We start from the raw sequence: 12653 nt of genomic DNA, 5'->3' as shown, positions 1-12653 counted from the left end.
AAGGTCATCAGTCACACCTAAAAAGTGGAGTAGATCAGCTTTAAATGGGACTCTTGTGGGATTTTAAAAACATCACTAGAGCAGTGTCGCCTGTTGGAATCAGATGGGTCCGCCCCAACATCTAGTGGCGCTGGATGCCAGGCAGGTAGCCAGCTGCTGTGCGCGCCAATGGTGTGCCCACCTATGAAGTGGGGCTGAGGTTATCTACTCCGTATGGGTATCCGAATTACATGATATAACATGAAAAGAGTAAACTCATAGCAAGCGCTCCTCAAATGGTAGCTGATATGATGGCTACAATTTTTCTAATTTTTACACCTGCACGTATCACACTGTTGTGTACACATGATGTTGCATAGGTTATATTTTCCAATTGAAACTTTACTTATTGACTTCACCTGTCTGAAACTTGTGAATTGCTGTTGTCTTTTAAACACTTAAAATGATTTTTTTTTTCTTTTAAAGGATTCTGTATATGGTTTGGATTCCCTGCCCCAATTTATCCCCATTTTATATTTGGTCTTAATGTCAATATTTTATAAGTGAAATAAAGGAGATGAGATTAATTTTCTCAAAGATCAGCTGAAGATAAGCAAAACTACACACAGCAGCATACACATGTAGAGCACAGCGGAAAAAATATTAGGCAAGACATTCACCAGACATTCTCTAAATTGAATACTAATCTTGTCTGTCAGGTTTAGCCTTTGAGAAGCTGTGTTTAGCTATATGCGTTGGTCATCAGATTTTAGTCATTCTACCTCTTTATTATTTTAATAAGCGAAACTTATAGGTGTGGTGGCAGCATCAGGGTAGAAACCACAAAACAGGGTGTGAGTGAAACCTTTTGTGTAAATCTCCTATCTTCCCCATCTCTTAAAGCCATCACTTCCTGATATTTGATGTGTGGAATTTATTTAATAGGAAATTTTATTTGCTTCATCAGTAAACCCTTCTGAGCAGACCTAGATTGTCAGGGAATGATCTTTCGTGTTTTTTTTTTATTTTCTGCCAAACAGCCCTCAATGAACACTTAAAGTATGTCCAAAAGGAAGTTCTCTTCAAATTATTCATCCTGAAGATGCGCCCCCCTCCCCCCAAATTTCAATGAATAAGCATAATATGACTTTGAAGTTTCCAGAAGTGCTCAGTGACACAGAAGAACCTCAGTGGTGCTTGTTTAAAAAATCACCACCAAGGGGAAAACTCCACTGTGTCCCTTCCAGCACTCTCCTTGCTGTAACACTCATCCTCCACCATCCCTGACTATACCTGCTTTTTACCTGCTTCCACAATGACCAGTGGAATAAAAAAAATATTATCATTGAGACCTCTCCTATTATTATAACATATTATTTGTTTAAAAATGAATTCCTCTCTAGAATGATTTTCTCCTCTGATGACCACTACCAAAACCTGTTTACTCTTGATGATACCAGTTTCCTTCTAACGAAGGCAACAGCTCTGAAATCAAAGAAAGAATAGCACTCATCCCGTATCCACCCCACATCTCTCTCTTCCTCCACACAGTTGACCATGAGGTCTTCACGATTTCACTTTTCTGCTCTTTCCCCATCCTGTTTCCATGGTTTACTGACCTTCAACATGATCTTTACCTTGCTCACAGAATTCCTTTGGACCCCATTTTTTGGAATGTCATTGTTGGTATTCATGATACTTTCAACAATTTGCCTTACAACCGCTTGCTACCTTCAGTGAGTTGAAATTACATCTGAACTCACATTATTGCTTGGAATTTCACCAGTACTATTCCCTTGAATGCTGACATATTCTATCCATTGAACTCTTCTTCCTTTCTCAATCCATTGTCCTTCAGCCTTTCATTCCCTTCTGATTCTCTCATTGGTTCCATTCTGGCTTTTCTGGTTTCTATCCTTTCTGTGCTTATGGGAAGGCATTTTGGAGATGCTTGTAGTAGTCCCAGATATTGCCTCCTGTTTTCTCCTTTACTATAAATTTATCCACACTGCCCCATGTTCTGCAGCAAAGGTTCAACCTATCATCTGTATCTACTCTTTGATTCTACTCTCACACTGCCCAGGGGTGCTGAAAGAATGTCATAATCAAGACTTTTGTTTCCATTAATAATTCATGTTATCGAACCTTGACTTAAGGATTCTGAGGTATCAATTTCCTCCACCACCCCTTCCCACTATTTTTCTCACTTATTAACCCATAGCCTCTTTCACTGCACCCGTCTCTGTGCTTGGCACAAGTAGACAATATGTACAATGTATGAAAACATGTCTAAGCCATTCCAACCTTCTCTACTTTCTCTTACTTTACAAGGAGTGTTAGGATATCTAACCAGAAATACTTATTTCATTGAAAACACGGCCATCAATCCAGTTATCCGAGATGAACATCTGGGTGTTTCTCTTGCTAGTCACATATTTAACCAGTTATAAGTTCTGGTAGTTCTACCATCTTATTCTCCAGGATATAGTCACTTCTCTTCATTCCCATGGTTTCGTTCTATCTCAGGATGCTCTTCATTCTCACGTTGAATACTCTCACAGTCTTGTTTCCCTCTCTTGTATTTTCTACACTGCTATCAGAATGATCTCTAAACACAAAATTGATTGCAGTCAACCTCTACTTAAAACTCTTCTTGGATTCCCTAGTGTCTCAGGGTCCATTTCCAACACCCCAGAACACATTCAAGGTATTTCTGGAATGCAGCTTCTGATGAGCTCTCTGACCTTCACTAGTCGTATTAATCTACCTACGTTTCCAATAACTCTCTTGCCTCCAGATCTTTACACATTCTCTTCTGTCTAATGGGACATCCTTTCTTCTTACCACTCCTCCACCCCATATCTATTTTCCGGGTAATTCCTTTGTGTTCTAAGGGGAATCTATTATGGCAGCATTTCTCTGGCTGTTGAAGATTGTGTAGGGTCCCCTCCCACCCAATACGTTTCCCTAACTTGATGTGCTTACTCCACATAGAATACTTGCTTCACTAAATTGATATTATATTTTCACTTGTCTCATATCCCTTAGCTAGTGTTGTGTAACAGGATATGAAATTGAAAAGTTCCGTGGAGGCACCAAGTGTTGAGGCACCCACCCCTTACTTCTATCAAGAATATGGAAAGCTCAGGAATGAGGATTTGGAAAAAGAGTGATTTGGGGGAGTGCTGCTGGGAACCACGCTTCACTCTCTCCCTCCTCCATTGCCTCTCCCACAACGCAGGAAATAGATGAGATTTATTCACATTACATAACAGGAGCTTAAGTAACATCAGCTGACCAAATGAACTCTGCATCTAAATTTCTCTATTTCATCACCATTGCTCTCCCCCCATCTTCCTGTTTCATAAGCAGTGTTTCTTTTTTATTTGTTTTATATTTTGGGTCTTTGTTGCTTTGCGTGGGCTTTCTCTAGTTGCAGTGAGCAGGGGCTATTCTTCACAGCGGTGCACAGGCTTCTCAGTGGGGTAGCTTCTCTTGTTGCGGAGCACGGGCTCTAGGATGCAGCCTTTAGTAGTTGCAGTGCATGAGCTTAGTTGCTCTGAGGCATGTGGGATCTTCCCAGACTAGGGATTGAACCTGTGCCCCTGCACTGACAGGCAGATTCTTAACCACTGCGCCACCAGGGAAATCCTCATAAGCAATATTCTATCTCTATCCAAAGTTGAGGCCCATCTCAGCTTTTCATTATTTCCCCTCTGTACTTCCTTTAGAAAACTAATCCATTAATTTTCCCTTCACTGTCTTCAATTTTCAGCTTCCACTTTCTGCTCGATCTTTCACCCTCTGTGAACGTTTACAAGCTTCCCATATCATCAAAAATAGCGACACTTGAATTCTGCTCCCCCCCCCCCCCCCCCCAAAAAATAAGCAGGACTGGATTTACCTTCCTGGATGAAACAGTGAAATCCCAGACAAAATATGTGAAACACTGGTTTTCAGATATTGCAATCAGGCCATGCAGGAGTGTGATCCCACAGAGATGGGAAAGAAATGACAGGTGCCCTGTAATTTTCTCAGCTTATTGAGTTTCCAGAGCAAAGGGGAAGGGAGATGCTGGTGAAAGGCAGCTATCTCTATGAGTTGAGATGGTAAAGCTGGGAATTTGAGGCGGGCAGAGGGGACTAGAGTTCACAGAGTACTAGAGAGGAAAGAGTTGCATGCAGAGAAAGCTTAGGAGGTCAGCAAAGGGTCCCCTTAAATCTTCAGATAAGTGTTTATCAGCAAATGAAAGTAACTTATCTGAGTTGAGGGAAATAGCATTCCAAAGGAGCAGAGAAATAATCCCAGGAATTCACACAGGGACAGGAATAGTTCATGTTTCCGTAATCCAGAGGGTAAAATCACTTAATTCTTCTTCTTTTTTTTTCTTTTTTTTTTTTTTTGGGGGGTACACCAGGTTCAATCAACTGTTTTTATACACATATCCCCGTATTCCCTCCCTTCCTTGTAAAATCACTTAATTAATGGAGTGCTAGAGAGAGTACTCAGAAAGGTATTGCCTCAGTACTGGGCAAAGTCAGCCTTAGACAGAAGGCTGCTCTGGTCTTACCTTACGAAGCTTTAAAAAAAGCCTCAAAATGCTCAAACCATTTCCAGTTAACTCAATGGAATCACAGACCAATCAAGAATATTAAGGAATACGCAACGTACAGTACCCAATAAGATAAGGTTCACAATATCCAATTAAAAATTACCAGGCATGCAAAGAAGCAGGAAATATGAATCATAATGAGGATAATAATCAACCACTATAAACAGACCAAGAAATGATATAGGTGATTGTATTAGTAGAGAGAACATTGAGATAGTTATTATAAATGTATTCCATATTTTAAAAAATAGAGTGAGATTGAGCATGTCATGTGAAAAGGACCCAACTAGGACATCTAGATATGGCAGCTACAATGTCTGAGATGAAAAATACTTTGCAGAGGATTAGCAGCAAGTTAGACACAGAAGAAAATATCAGTTAATATGATGACATAGAAATAGAAAATAAAATGAAACACAGAGCGAAAAAAAAAAGGCTAAAAAAATGAACAGCATAGTGAGCAGTGGGAAATTTGCAAATGTTTTAATATATTTGTAATTAGAGTTGCAGAAGGAGGAGAGAGAGAAAAAAAAGTTTGAAGAAACCATAGCTGAAAATTTTCCAATTTTATCTGCATTATAACCACAGATGTAATAAATACAGTGAACACCAGGAATTAGAAACATAAAGAAATCTACAGAAAAATATGATCAAATTTCTTAAAAGCAATAATAAAGAGAAAATCTTCAAAGTAACCAGCATAAAAGACACGAAACTACTGAGCTCACGCACCACAACTACTGAAACCTCAGTGCTCCAGGACCTACGTGACACAACTACTGAGCATGTGTGCTGCAGCTACTGAAGCCTGCATGCCTAGAGCCTGAGCTCCTCAACAAGAGAAGCCATCACAATGAGAAGCCAGTACAACACAATGAAGAGTAGCTCACTGCAACTAGAGAAAGCTCTCGTGCAGCCACGAAGATCCAGTGCAGCCAAAAACAAGAAAGAAAAAAAAAAAAGGAAAGAAAAAATGAAAAATCACTGTCAACCTAAAATTCTGTTTGCAGTAAAAATGAATTTCAGTAATATAATAACACACCATAATAAGAGTAACCAGGAGAAATCCTGAGGGGCTGTATTAATATCAGACTAAATAGGTTTCAATGACAAAAAAGTTAGAACTAACGAGGGTTATTTCATAATGATATAAAGGTCAATTTATCATGAAAACTTAAAACTCCTAAATATTTGTGCACTTTATAACAGTTTTAAAAATAAGTGATGCAAAAATAATAGAATGCAAGGAGAAATAGAGAAATCCACAATTAGAGTCAGCTATCTCATCACCCCCTCTCAATAATTGATGAATATGTTAAATTCTAGGTAAATGGCAAATTGCTTATAATTCTGTATATTCCAACCTCTGTGCCTTTGTTCATACCTCCAATTGTCCAGTCTCTTGAATAATCCCTCCTACAACCTTTGAATCTATGCCTCAAGATTCTTCCTGAAAGTCACCTCTTTCACAATGCCTCCAGTTCTCCTTTTGACCTATCTTTTCAACACCTTTCATGTTCTATCTTATATAACGGTCATTCTATTATTTCATATACATATACGTATGTACACATGCATGTGTAGAGATATGTCTGTGTATGCACACATATTAATTATAAACATATCTTTCCTTTCATAATCTTATTAATTATAAAAATATCTTCACATACTTGTGAAACATATCTTTCACAAATCACGTTTGTGATTTTTCCTTTGTATGCCCTGTTCTCTCCTGTTCTTTCTAAAATTTAGGCACAGTGCTTTGCACATGTTAATTCATTCTTTCATTCAGCAAATTTATTTTCTATTTACTATGTGACCAACACTTGCTGGGCGCTAGAGATACAGTGACACATACAATAGACAGAGTACAAGTGTTCTTCAAACTTGTAGTTCCGTGGGGGAGGCAGACATCACTGAAATAAGTATTTACTTTAAATCATAAAGCTATAAAGAACAAGAATGTTTTTTTCAGGCTTCCAAGTTGCAAGCAATAGAAAATGAACCTGGCTGACTTAGAAATAAATTCATCAAAGAGACATGTGATAGTTTATAGATTGGGCAAGAAGTTTGGGAAATCATTCTCAGCAGTGGATGGGGGTAAAGGTGGATGCAGAGCCAAACCCAGGCCCCAAATTAAGCTGCAGAACTAGTCTAGTGCGGGCACTACTCGCAACTCCACTAATCATTGGAATCCATGAGTTGACTCTCCTTACTTTGGCAGAACTGGATCAAGGATTCTACCATCAGCGCCAGTGCTATTGATGCCTCTGTGATCCCTCAAAACTGGATGTCAGCACAGCCACTCTCACCACTTTGGAATAAACCCTCTTTTGTTTATGCTTCTTTGAGTTACTAGCTTCTCATTTGAACATGGAGGCAGGCGTATCTAATTTGCTAAACCTAGGCCATTCATTTGCACTCTAGCTGAAAGGAAATCTGAGAACATGGGTCTCTACTCTTAGCCCTCCATCATGGGAGGCGGGCTCTCTCTCTCACTATAACTCGTATTTTGGGATATGGACCAAATAGGGAATTGGTCCATCCTCAGCACAGCCAAAAAGACCTTGACAAATGTCTTCTTTATATATTGAGTGTATGCAAGTAAATAACAGAGAGTCTTCTAATGTGGAAAGCTGGGGAAACTTTTGATGAGTAAGTGACTTAATCATTAACCTGAAAGGTGAATAAAAGCCGGCCCAACAGAAGAGTGGAGGAGGAAAAGCTTGTTGTAAACAAAGGAAAGAGTACATGTGAAGACCCTCATTCAAGAAGGAGCTTGGTGTTCAGAAACTGAGTGAAATCCATGGACTCTGAGATGAAGCCAGGGAGTTAGATAAAGGTTTGGTTTCTTTCCAGGGCCTTCTAGGTCATACTTAAGTCTATGAACTTTATCCTAATAACTCTATAAGGACAGTGCAAGGTTAGAGCACAGGACTAAACTTAATAAGCTCAAGCTTTAAAAAGGTAACTCAGGGATCTAGATGAAGAATCGACACTCAAACGTTGAAACCACCCAACAATGAATGGGAAAGCAGTGGGGTGAGGCAGTAAAATTAGAAACTTCGGAGAGAAAAGACTTGCTTGTATTGAACAAATCAATGAACTTTCCTGAGGCTCATTCCTCAACCATAAAATGTGGGTTATTTTCCTGTATTTATCCACCTTCGAGGTTATGGTGAGGTATAAAGAAATAGAAGATATGATTTCGAATTGTAGAATGCTCACAAATATGATATTCTAATTCTAAATATTTAGTGAGGGCTCAATTATTTTGCTAAGTGTGGTGGAGGGTATACAAATTTATTAAACTTACGGGAAAATATTCTAATTTTACATTTTACAGAATGTCATTTGTTATCACTAGTGCCTGATCTCTATTTTTAACGACACTTCTGTAGGGAGGCAGTATTATTCTGCAGATTGACTGATATATGTAGAGCATTTCTTGTAGTACCTAACACATAGTAAGCACCTAATAAGTACAATAAACATCATTAGTAACAATGCATGCATCACAGAAATTATTCCTATATATATAGTGTTTGTTCTTTATTTTGGTAATTGTTTACATTTATCCAATAGAAAATGACTTTACAATCCATAAAGTAGAGAAATGGGTTGGTGTTTACAAAGATAAGAGAGAGCAGTGTTGCCAATATTTTACAGGAAAAAACCAATAAAACCATTTTGGATAGCCAATTTTGCACTGAGGACCTCATCATACTGGAATTGGCAAAGAAATCTTTCCCCCAGGGAATCTGTGCCATCAAAGTTCTTTAAACCTTAGACATAATCAGATCTGACCTTACTAAAAAATTATCTGAGGATAGATATAGTCTATTAAGCTGATTTTCCTCTCATTATTGCACATAGGAAGGCATAGCCCTTTGAAAGATCTTAGTAGCAATCAGTAGCTTGCGGTTTTTAAGGAGACAAACAGATGCCTACAAAAATGCATTTTCTGAAGAAAAAAATTGACAGAAAAGTTACATAACATGATAAACATTTGGCCCAGTACCCATGACAGACATCAGTGATAAATCAGCACTCTTTCTCTCAGAGCAGTTGGCACTTGGGGAAAAAAAAGAAATCCTTTATTCTTGTTCTAGATGTTTATAAAAGGGTACTAATTTGCTAATAATCATTCTGGTAGGAAGATGAGATGTTTTAGAATGACTAGGAAATAGGCAGCAGAAGACCGTTCTTCTTAAAAAAATCCCTGTATTTCCATCTAATAGAGACTAATTAATGTGTTGATGAACTCATCTTTTACATTCCCAGAATCTCTTACATTCCAGCTATATGTCAATGAGAAATAAGGATAAATGAGTCCAAGAACAGAGCCCTGGAGAGTAGCTCCCAGGAAAGGAGCTGGCCCTCTGCAAACTCCCTGGTAGCTGGCAATGGCTCAGTTCTTAGGGTGAGCAATCCTAGTCAAATTCAAGGCTTGGGCTTCAGCCTTTGGTTGAAGGACTGATGCTTTTCCAGGCAGAAACCTGATGTTGAAACTCCTGCTGCTAGTTTGGTGTACCATATAACTGGAACTGTAAGCTCTGGACCCCAGCACCCAGGGCAGAGACTCTTTCCTACCCCTCATGAATACGAAATGGGCAAGATACAGTTGAAGCTAAGTTTCTGCCACATTACAGCGGGGAATGCTACCAGGGAAGAACCAGGGCTTAAAACTTAAAAATGTATAAAAGCCAGTGCTATTCATGCAGCTTACAAGTTAATGGCTCAAGGTTTAGGGTTGTTTGAATCATAGCTGGGCTTGTTGCAATGAATAAACAACTGGGAACCTATATATTTGCTACTAATTCTAAATAGGTTTTCCCCAGTGAATGCTTTCTGGCTGAACTGTATGTGGGGTGTGTGTGAGAACAGAGGTGTGTGTGCATGAGTGTGTGAGTGTAACATCTGCTCTAGTATTAAAGAATGTTAATTATACCTTCATGTAAATTGTTTTAATCTGGCTTCTTTCTTTTTTAATGTGAGATCAAACATTGCAGGTTTAAGAGCTTCAGGGACTTCCCTGGTGGCGTGGTGGTTTGGAATCCATCTGCCAATGCAGGGGACATGGGTTTGATCCTTGGCCCAGGAAGATCCCACATGCTGTGGAGCAACTAAGCCCGTGCACCACAACTACTGAGCCTGCGCTCTAGAGCCCATGAGCCTTACTGCTGAGCCCTCACTACACAACTAGAGAAAGCCGGCGTGCAGCAAGCAAGACCCAATGCAGCCAATAAATAAATAAATAAATTCATTTTTTTAAAAAAGAGCTTTGAATAGATAAAGAGGAGGGAATTTCAGAAAAACAGGGTTTTGTTTGAAGTGATGTAGGGTAAATGTGGAGATCAGTTTCCTGCCTTTCAATGCTTCTTCCCTGTCCGTGCCTAGGAGCCACCTTTTAAAACATGCTAATCTACTTAGTTCAATCCTTTTTCTGTGGTTTTACCACTCACCCAATTCTTTAGACCTTCTTGCTTTTGTTTGCTTTTCTAAGTTCTCATCTCAACAGCTCCTAGCCAGGATCCTGATTTCTCTCTGCCTAGCTTCTGCAGTATGACAACCTATTTAGATCACATCTGGTTTCTTCCGCAGACTTACCTGTTATCACTTTTCCTCTGCTCCACACGGCAGCCAGAGCTCAAGTGCCACCCTCCAAACGTAGGCTTTTTTCCAGCATGACTCAGTTCCCAGAATGACCTCTAGCAGTGGTGTGCTGGTAAGGGTTTAACAACCATTCAAGGCAGAGGGGAGCTCTGATTTGTAGCACATGCTGATTTCCATGGTGCAAATATTTCGCTGTGGTCAATTTCAAATTACAAATGTGAAATCACTGAAAGTGGAGTTATAAACAAGTGTGCAGCAGTAGATCATATATCTATCGTACAGATATGGTAGGTGGAGATAAGAGCACATATAGTAAAAAACAGCAAAATAATTAGGAATTATTGAATATTTGTTGTCTGTATTCCTAGTATAATTTATCTACTTGTAAGTTTATATAAGTTAAAATTATGGCTGTGTGTAATAAGCAGACTGCAAGTTTCCTAAAAGTTTGATGATCAGCTCTCATGAGCAGGAATGGGCTGGCCCGAGCACACCACTGCTTTTAGAACACTACTACTTCTATCCTACCATTCAGGAAGAGGCAAGAGAAGTGGGTGGTTCAAAGGGCAGAAAATGCCCAAGAAATGAATCATGATGGATTACCCCCCAGACTGAAATTTTCTTGAAGCTATGTCTGATAACACTATCTATACTCCAACACTCACATGCACACTATTATAGACTTATAAATATCAGAGGCGGAAGGGGTCACGTGCTCGTAGCCCTGGATTGAAACTCCCAGCTCTATGCTCCTCCAGCTGCTTTCAGTAAGTACTCTCTGTCCACTGAGCATCAGTGGTGCTTGCCCTGAAGCAGGCATGAAAATGTGCTTTATACCTTATTCCCAAGTCCCACTGCACATTGGAGCTGTAAGGGCTTGGTTGATCTTTTGATTCCATAAATGGATTTTAGTGCCAATATCCTGAATGAGACTTGGAATTTCACATTTTTCTGCAAATTTTTATGAAAATGTATTTTCTCCAAATTCATATTAAAATGCATTCAAATGATTTTTCTACAACTTTCTTTTATTTCCAAGTACACTTTTCTCTGTTCAACTGAGCATTGCCTTAAAGAATCTGGGAATATTATGTTAAAAGAACCTAAGAGTGCTGTATAGAATGCTAACTTTAAACCACAGTCATAAACACACATATTTACCCTCCTTGTGTAAACTTTCCTTCCAGCCTTTGTGTGTATTGTCTTTATCAGTCCTTGTGGTTTTTCAAACTGGTTTATAGTCAGTATCATCATTAGCAAGCAGACTTCTTTTTAATTAAACATATTTCACTACACTAGTCTACTGTGTACTCATTAAGTAGAATTATCTATCATTTTCTTCTAAACATTGAATTTGTTTCACAGCCTTAAACTGTCTCAGGGATCCTCCCACACCAAGTACTTAGTAACCTCAATTCCAATGCACCCTCATTTGAACATTAATGAGCTCAGTCTTTTTCTTTTCTTTTTTAGAGTCACCAGTAGCCATCAGTATTACCCAAAAGGCAGTTTCACTCATTCCTTTTTGTTTAAATGATAATTTAGGTCTGCAATTTTATAGAAACTGGTTTTTCAATTGTTGTTACTAATGGATGTAAAAATACCAAATGTATACAGTTGAGAATAGTACATGTATATGTATGTTTTCAATTACACACAGGTGGCCTTTTGATATCCACCAGTGAAAAGAGTTGAAAAATCCATTTCTATGAAGTTTTGGAGCTAAATTCTGTATATAAGGTGAATAGCTATATCCGTATCTAATTAGTTACGTAGTTTGTATACATGTGAAATATAATATTTGAAATGCATGCTACCTATGCAGGCTATATATTCTATATTTTATATGTGTATATGATGTATACTAAATGTACATAATATATATAACATCTCTTTATATATACCTTTATGGAAATTATATAATACCTCTCTACATATAAATATTCTGCTATGACAATAAATTATGGTAGTTAAGGCAGTTATTCAATCAAAATGGCTGAGTTTAAGTCCCAGGTCTACTGCTTATCAGGTGTGTGACTTTGGGCAGGTACCTTTACTTCTTTGTGTCGCAGTTTCTCTTCCTGTTGAAAGGGAATAATAATAGCACGTTCCTTTTAATGTCAGAATGAGTGTCAGCATTTAATCAGGGAGTAGAAACCGGTGAGAGTTGTGGAATAAAGACTGCATTGTAGGAACTCAAACTTACACACCGTGGGAAGAATCAGGACAATAAAGGTCAGAAAAGATCAGAAAAAAAGTTAACCAGCTTCCTCAGCCTGGGTGAGTGAATAGGAGTTTTCCAGAAGTTAGGTACCTCCAGCTGGTAGAAGTCTATGGGAGGTTGTTGGCTCTTTGTGGCTGTTGCCTCTGTGAGTTCTCAGGAAAGACCCTGGAGGTAGGCCTATCATAGGTTACCAGACAAAATGCAGGATGCCCAGTTAAATTT

General features: G+C 38.7%; 1 long non-coding RNA gene across 1 annotated transcript in view; it reads left to right on the top strand.

Annotated features, from left to right (window-relative positions):
* LOC130853202 (uncharacterized) overlaps positions 1–12653 on the top strand; it is a 33437-nt gene that overhangs the window by 1038 nt on the left and 19746 nt on the right. The gene's annotated exons all lie outside the window — the stretch shown is intronic.

The sequence above is a fragment of the Hippopotamus amphibius genome, chromosome 5, assembly GCF_030028045.1.
Source record: "Hippopotamus amphibius kiboko isolate mHipAmp2 chromosome 5, mHipAmp2.hap2, whole genome shotgun sequence".
NCBI lineage: Eukaryota > Metazoa > Chordata > Mammalia > Artiodactyla > Hippopotamidae > Hippopotamus > Hippopotamus amphibius.
This window is presented reverse-complemented; position numbering and strand designations above follow the sequence as displayed.